The sequence below is a fragment of the Halichoerus grypus genome, chromosome 7, assembly GCF_964656455.1.
Source record: "Halichoerus grypus chromosome 7, mHalGry1.hap1.1, whole genome shotgun sequence".
NCBI lineage: Eukaryota > Metazoa > Chordata > Mammalia > Carnivora > Phocidae > Halichoerus > Halichoerus grypus.
In genome coordinates this window covers 100,594,734-100,601,626 of record NC_135718.1, presented here as the reverse complement: position 1 = coordinate 100,601,626, position 6,893 = coordinate 100,594,734, and positions in this window count along the sequence as shown.

Here is a 6,893-nt window from a genome sequence, read left to right as displayed (position 1 = left end):
GTGGGAATTCATTGCTTCGGTGCCTTTGTAAAAGACGTTGAGTACATTTCTGTCTGTGCCTCCAGCCCTCCCTACCCCCTCTCCCAACACCTGCATTTCATTTTCAGAGAGACAGTGGGCAAGAATGAGTTGATTTCTATTACTCACATCCCAAAGAACCCTATCCAATGCAGAAGGCTTTGTGAGAAAGGAGAAGGATGGGTTTGTCTCCACTTAACAGAGAATAAGAAAGAGAATAGAAATCCTAGTGTTGCAGGATCATATTTTGATGTATTAACAAATGTGTTTTTCCCTGTGATTTCCTGTTACCCTTGACCCTCCCCCATCCGGGCAGCTAGACCATGAGTCATTCCTTGCCTCAAGGGAGGGTTGTCTCAGCAGAACCAGAGAACAAAAGAGACAAATTCTTGGCTTTTGAGTTTAAAAGGCTGAGCTTCAGGCTTCAGACAAAAAAGATTTGGAAGAATATTTGATCAATGTGAGCCAATTTTTTCCTGCCCACGTAAAATAAAAATTCCCCTGGCTGGAAGACAAGAGGCTCTTCTAAGGCAGAGCAAGAGGGTTGGATGCTGGTGAGTCCCTGAAAGCAGTTCTTGCATTCTCCTCTTGCCCGCCTTCCACAGGCTGACCCCTAGAATGAATGTGGGGTTTTCAGGTTCTAAGAACAAGGGGACCTGTGCCTTCTTTCCAGGTTAGAATCCAAAAGATGGCAAACGTCAGAGAGATCCCCTCTACCCAGCACTGTGCCAGAGAAGCTGTAGGGCACATCTCGAGCAAAATGGGATGGGTTTTTCTGAGTTTTCCATGGTCCCAGAGTGGTAAAGGAGGTGAGCCTAATATCTTCTGTGGCCCCTGGAGATACGTAGAAGGGGCCGAGAGAAAGCCAGCCCTGGAGGTCTCCCACAGTCCAGTCTAAGGGATGTTGAAGATGTAATCTATAAGGGTTGAGTATGAGGGACCAGTGGTACCATACAGACCTTAGAGGATGACAATCTGGACAAATAACAGTGAGGAATCAGATCCTGAGGGGCACCTGGGTGGTTCTTAAGCACCTGACTCTTGGTTTCAGCTCAGGTCCTGGTCTCCGGGTCATGATATCGAGCCCACAGTTGGGCTCCACACGCAGCATAGAGTCTGCTTGAGACTCCCTCTCCTTCTCCCTCTGCCCCTCCCACTCATGCTCTCTCTCAAATAAATCTTAAAAAAAAAAAAAAAAGTTAAAAAAAATAAAAAAGAACCAGATGCTGAGACATGTCAGGGCAATTTGGAGAAAGTAGCTCAGCCTCCCTGCAGGTAGCAATTTGAGCTTGACCCACAATTCTCTGTGCTCTGCACTAATACTTCCCCCAATGGATGTTCTGATCCGATGGTGCAGGCTTCATTTAAATATGGCATACACCTCCCTACATGGGACAGAGTTTCTGCTGATCCCCCTAAGAGTGGCTGGCCTCCTTTATGGCCAGCTTGTATTTTGTTGCCTCATACAAACACAAGAGCTCCTGATTCAATCTCCTGAGCCGTATCAATTATCTATTGCTGCATAAAAAAACTACCCCCCAAATTAGTCTCCTAAAACAACAACCATTTTGTTTCTGATTCTGTGGATAGCACAGCAAAAGAACTAACTGCCCATCTGAGTCAGTCCAAATTGCTAACATAGAATGGTAAGAAAATAAAATAGTTGCTTTAAGTCTCAATTTTTCCTCAAAGTCTTGTTTTTGAGGCCTGATTTATATAGGGTGAAATCTACCCTTTTGAGATGCATAGTTCTATGTAAGCCATACCTGAGTGAGATGATATTTAGATGAGACTTTGGACTTTAGACCTCAGATGCTGGAATGGGTTAAGATTTTTGGAGCTGTGGGATGAAATTTGTTACAGCAGCATCCCACTTCTTGCTACCAACATTGGTATTAGCTTGAGCTGTCATAACAAAATGCCATAGGCTAGACGGCCTAAACACCAGAAATATATTTCTCATAGCTCCAGAGGCTGGAAAATCAAGATCGAGTTTCCATCAGATTTGGTTTCTGGTGAGAGTTCTCTTCCTGGCTTTGCAGACAGGCACCTTCTTACTGTGTCATATGAAAGACAGAATGAGAGACAGACAGACAGAGGGAGCCTGTATAAGCTCTCTGTTGCCTCTTATGGGGACACTAATCCTATGGGATCAGGGTCTCACCCTTATGACCTCATTTAACCTTACTTGTAAGTAAGCCCTATAGCCAAATACAGTCACAATGGAGGTTGAGGTTTCAACATACATATTTTGGGACACAATTCAGGCCACAGTAGAGGCACTGGGTCACATGTCCCTGACATACAAAATCAATAGAGGTTTTCATAAAAAAAATAACTGTAAATGTGGCTTTGGAATTATGAGTGAACTCCACTAAGAGTCAAAGAGAACCAACAAAGTTTTAAGAGAGTTAAAATGACAAAATCACCACCAGTTTGAACTAAAAGAGACCAAGACTTTCCAAAATGAAAAGAGACCTCTGGACCCTCTAGTTTCTATGGACAGGAAGCAGGCTGATGAAGCTTCTCAGTTACAAACATGGGTCATTTCTTTTCTTTTTTTTTTTTTTTAAAGATTTTATTTATTTATTTGACAGAGAGAGACACAGCGAGAGCAAGAACACAAGCAAGGGAGAGGGAGAAGCAGGCTTCCCGCGGAGCAGGGAGCCCGATGTGGGGCTCGATCCCAAGACCCTGGGATCATGACCTGAGCCGAAGGCAGACACTTAACCGCTGAGTCGTTAACATGGGTCATTTCTTATGGAAAAGCAAAAATATCTCCAAGTACAGAGCCGAGAATTGTGGAAAATGCTGAACTGGGAAGCCATTCCCTGATATGAGAACTAGGCCCTTAATTACACTCCCCAGGAGAGGGAGACGTGACAACACGCCCCAGGCTAGATTTCAGAATGCCTTCTCTCTGCAGCGAGCCCCTCTTCTTTTTAAAAGGGAATGTCCACTGAATTTATCCTGTCCTGTCTCACACTGCATGTTCAAGTGTGGGAAGAACAGGTGACTTTTCATTTTAGCTCGCAGGTCTTCAAGAGGAGCCACACTGAAGGGGCTATACCTGAGGAGGCTCGTTCACATCTGGGCTTGATCAGATGATGAGATCGTGGACTGCATGCCTGAAACCATAATGGGATGAGACTTTTGGGGGAAGAGGTAGTACATTTTCTGTGTGGGACAAATGTGAATTATTGTAGCAAGCAGGGGGCAGACTGTGGTAAATTGTTTGCCAAGATGACAACCACAATTCCTCCCATTCCTAGATGGCTGTTCCTTTGCAATGTGAGTGTCCTACTCCTCCCATCAAGATGTGAAGTCTACTTCCCCACCACTGGAATCTGGGCTGGTCTTGTGACTTCCTTTGATCAGCAGAATGCAGCAGAAGTGATATATGTGACTGTAGAACTTCGTCTACAGCTCGTCCTGCCATCTTGAAACCCTGGGACCTCCGTGAATAGAAGTTCAAGTTAGCCCTCTTGAGGATAAGAGACTAACTGGAGAAAAAGGTCCAGGTGACAGGCATCACCAACTGCCAGAATGTGAGTGGGGCTCTCTTAGATCATGTAGCCCCAGGGAAGCCACCAAATTACTGCAACATAAGAGATCCCCAGCAGTATCAACGAACTGCCCAGCCTAGACCAAATTATTAACCCATAGAATCATGAGCAAAAAAGTGGTTGCTGTTTGAAGACACTCAGTTATGGGATGGTTTACTATGCAGCCATATACGTGGCTGGAATGTCAGACTTGGTTTCACTTCTTCAACTACATGTTGTGTTAGCAATAGGAAGTCAGGGGAGGACAGCTTGGGGTAATTTTCCTCAAATAGAGATTATAATGCCATGGGCAATAAAGGCAAATAAAGACTCATTTCTCAGTTCATGCAGTGGAGTATGATTGCAGGATCTCCTCAAGCCCTCTCCAGACAGTTCACTACAACCCCATTCTCACATCTGCTCTCTGATGCTTGAAATTTTTTTAGCTGGGGGTTAAGATTTCCACTACACAAGCTAAAATACATTGCTTTAATATATTTCATTGTATTAAAAGGGGACACTTGAGAAAAGTAACCTACTTAGTTTCCCCAAGACATAACTGTTGTCTTAGTCTGTTTGGGCTGCTGTAACAGAATAGTACAGACTGGGCAACTTAAAAACAACAGATGTTTATTTCTCACAGTCTGGAGGCTGGGAAGTCCAAGATCAAGGTGCCGGCAGATTTGATATCTGGTGAGACCCTGTTTCCTGGTTCACAGACGACTGCCTTCTTGCTGTGTCCTCACACAGTGGAAGGAGCAAGGGAACATTCTGGGGTCTCTTTTATAAGGGCACTAATCCCATTCATGAGGGCTCTACCCTCCTGACCTAATCACCTCCCCAAAGTCCCACCTCCTGATACTATCACATGGCAGTTAGGTTTCAGCAAATGAATTTTGGAGGGATGCAAACATTCAGTCTATAGCACTGTCTTCAGTACTTTTCTTAAGAGTGATTTTGGGGGAGGTGAGAACACTGGTTGCCTGGGCTATCTAAGTCAAACCACTGTTTGGCCAGAATTCTGTCCAGGGTACAACCCTAGCCTGTGCCATGGGATACATGAAGAATCACAAAAAATCTTGTTCTCTGAGGTTGGTTCAGAAGATTTTTAATGATCTTCTAAAGTGATGAATAAGAATCACAGAAACATGGAGAGGAATCTCGCAGTCAAAAACTGCCTCTCCTGGCTTTTCAGGACATCTGCTCGTCTGGAAAATTTTCATCCCGCTGTGCTTGGTGGGTATTTTGTTTCTCATCCAGGTGAAAGGCCTCCCTCTACCATAGTGTGGGGTTCAGTTGGTCACTGGCTCTAGAGTTCTCCCTGTCTTCCACCAGCAGCGCAGTGGTAAGGAAAGCTCAGACTAGAAGACCAGAGATGTTTCTGGACCTGTGTGACACTGGGGCCTTGTCTATTGGTAGTTTTGGAGGGAAATGCACAGGAGGTAAATAAGACAAAATACTGGGAAAATGACTTCATGTGGTTGCTTCAGCTATTTTTCAGTTATAAAAGCCAGGTCTAAGTTCCCGCAATTAAAATTCTACCAGACTGTAGTGCCATATATATGGTTATGCACTTCCAAGTCTGTATCTTAATGGCCTGGTTTTTGTTTGGCTGAGAAAATGAGAAGATGGACAATTCTGCAGGGTTTTAATATTAGTGAAGGCTCTGGTGTAAATTCCGAGCTTCCAGGTGCTGGATACAACTAATGGCCACATGTACTGTACACATGGATGTATTTCCCAACAACTGGAAGAATAGCTCATGAAATGCTCTTTGAACTCCAATTATTCATTTCCTTCTCCTTCTCCCTCTAACAGTGTGATGCTATACATTGCAGTGTTATTATTTCACTCATCACATGAACCTTTGGCCTAGTGACTTATCCCTTGAGGCATGCTATAATCACTGAGAAATGTGTTCCCTGTCACGTCTTATTGCTTAATTATGGCTCTATTTTAGGCTCCTAGAGTCATTTGGCTTGGAAACACCTCTTTTCTATGTGATCTTGGAATACACATCCATGTTGAGTTATCCTTGAGTTCACACGAGTCTGTTCCATTTCCACCTTGTTCTGGCTTGGGCAATAATTATTGCTCCTTGATTCAGCAAGACCTTGAGTTGTTGCAGTGAGCTCTTATATTTATGCTACTCTCCACACAAGACACTATCAACCCTCTGTCAGAAAGGCATGTACTTACTTTTTCTAATACTTGGGGTTTTTTTGCACCGATAAATCCCAGTGCCCCGCCCCCTCTTTTAAATCATGCAAAACCCTCCTCTTTTTGCAATACTCTGTGGTGGTGACTATAATTTTTTTTAACTCAAGAATGTGTACATGTTGTCTACCGGAGACTTTTTGTTTTAGTTGTGCATGTGTTGCTCCTTACTGCTAAAGGCAAACTGAAAGATATGGCAGGCCCTAGATACATTCATAGATTGCAAAAAAAAAAAAAGGGGGACAGAATATTTAAAATTAGAAGTGTTCTAAAAATTTGGGACTTCTGGAGGATGCATCCATGTTGTGTTCCAACCGCTCATTTTGCCTCCCATCAAGAAGACATTATGTTCTCTATCAACCTTTGAGTATAAATCTTGGTCCTTCAGGTAGATGATAAGCTTAAGGACAAAAGGAGCAGATCATACACCTCTCACATGGCTCTGTCCATATATGTAGCTACATACAGTGGTTTGATCAATTTCATAAAGAGATAATGTTGCATTTTCAAGACAGCTGTTTGGGATTAGGAGCTTGCAAAAGTAGTTGACATTAAGGAAAAGGCAGATGGAGAATAGTGTCCTGCTTCATCCCTCCAGAGAGTAGTTCAAGTCAGGCCTGGGGTAGATCTATGTTGAGAGAGGGTATAATTACCCTGGTCCAGAGTGGCCCCAGGTCTTGTCTGGCAGACTGAGTTATATCTATCAGGGCCTTTTAAAATGCTGACTTGGCTCCTGAGAAATACAAAACCCAAAACATCATTTATAAAGGTCACTGGGAATGGCCTGGGTCAGGATAACTTGAGTCCGTTTTGTGCCAATGTTTTGGAAGAGGAAGTTGCTGAATACTTAAAGCTTCTTGAGAGTACTATGTTGCTAAATCCAAACAAAGAATGAAAGAGGTTTATAGCAGAGTTTTTACTCTATAATTCAAATGCCAATCTAGCAATAAAATATGTTCTAGAAATTCCAATCAGAGACTTCTATCATCTGACTTGGAAACGAGCTGTGCTCTCAATGAGTACAAAGATTTACCACCTGCAAGTGCCGTAATTCAGTAGAATTATGCAGAGGTGAAGAGCGTGAAAAACTCTCACTGTATTTTAAATGCAATG